The following is a 1267-nucleotide window of genomic DNA, read 5'->3' as shown; positions in this document are numbered from 1 at the left end:
TCTCTCTTTCCCTCCCTCCCTCTCCCTTCCTGTCTCGCTCCCTCTCCCTTCCTGTCTCGCTCCCTCTCTCTCTCTCCCTCCCTCCCTCTCTCTTTCTCCCTCCCTCTTCTCTCTCCCTCTCCCTCCCTCCTTCTCTCTTTCTCCGTCTGTCTCTTTCTCTCCCTCTCTCTCTCTCCCTCCCTCCCTCTCTCTTTCCCTCCCTCTCCCTTCCTGTCTCCCTCCCCCTCCCTTTCTCTCCCTCCCGCTCCCTTCCTCTCTCCCTTCCTCTTTCTCTCTCCCTCCCTCTCTTTCTCTCTCTCCCTCCCTCTCTCTCTTTCCCTCCCTCCCTCTCCCTCCTTCTCTCTCTCTTTCTCTCTGTCTCTCCCTCCCTCTCTCTCCCCCCCCACGCATGCCCACCGAGCCTTTGAAGTAGCTTACTCCACTCCATCCTTCCCAAAAGCGCTGGGAGGCCTCCTCTCCCTCCTTCCCCCTCCCCTCCCTCCTTGGCGCTCCCTTATCTCAAAACAACAAACTCAAATCTCACATTCAGCAGGTTGCTGCTGCTGCCCGGGCTCAGCAGCGCAACTGGCTTGTCAGCGCTCCTGATCACCTGATGGCAGGTCAAAGGGGTAACGTCACTCTTCCCCTCTCTCTCTCTCTTCCCCCCTCCCTCCCCCCCTTCGCAAAGGCCTGCCTGCCTGGGTGGGGCAGGCTCCTTCCTGTGGGGGAGAACCCAACACCCTCCCCAGCTCCATCTTTCTCCTCCCGCCCCCCCCCCCTGAAAAGCAGGTTTCGCCTCCATTTCCCTTTCTCCTCCAGGGCGGGGGAGGAGGAGGAGGAGGAACCCATCGTCCCCCATCCGGTTTCTCCTGGATGCACATCTCCCCCCCCTCCCTTCCCCCAGGGACTCCTGCCCCTTCCTCTTTTTAGCCAGCTTCCAGGGGAAAGGATCGCTCCAACATTTTATCCAGCACGGCTGTGTGGTGTTTTTTTTTGGTCTACTCCTTTCCAACTCTCGGACCCGCCAGGTGTGCTGCTGCTTCTCCTTCCGTCTGGGCGGCTTGCAAAGTTGCCCCAAACAAGAAAAGAAAAAAAAAAAAGCTCAGGTATCGGAGGTGGAGACTCCTCACCGGTTGGATGAGGAAGGCCAGCACTTCCTCCCTCCGGGCTGGGGCTGCGGTCGTACTTTGCACCTTGGCGCAGGTGGGGCTCCGGGCCGGCAGCCCAGGAAGAGCGGTAATGCCTCGGCCAAGGCCGTTCCCACGGGGCAGCCTGTCCTTCTGAGCCC

Source organism: Protobothrops mucrosquamatus, unplaced genomic scaffold (genome assembly GCF_001527695.2).
Source record: "Protobothrops mucrosquamatus isolate PMUCROS unplaced genomic scaffold, P.Mucros_1.0 scaffold3025, whole genome shotgun sequence".
NCBI classification, from domain to species: domain Eukaryota; kingdom Metazoa; phylum Chordata; class Lepidosauria; order Squamata; family Viperidae; genus Protobothrops; species Protobothrops mucrosquamatus.
The sequence above is the reverse complement of the archived record's forward strand: the minus strand, read 5'-3'. Positions refer to the sequence as shown.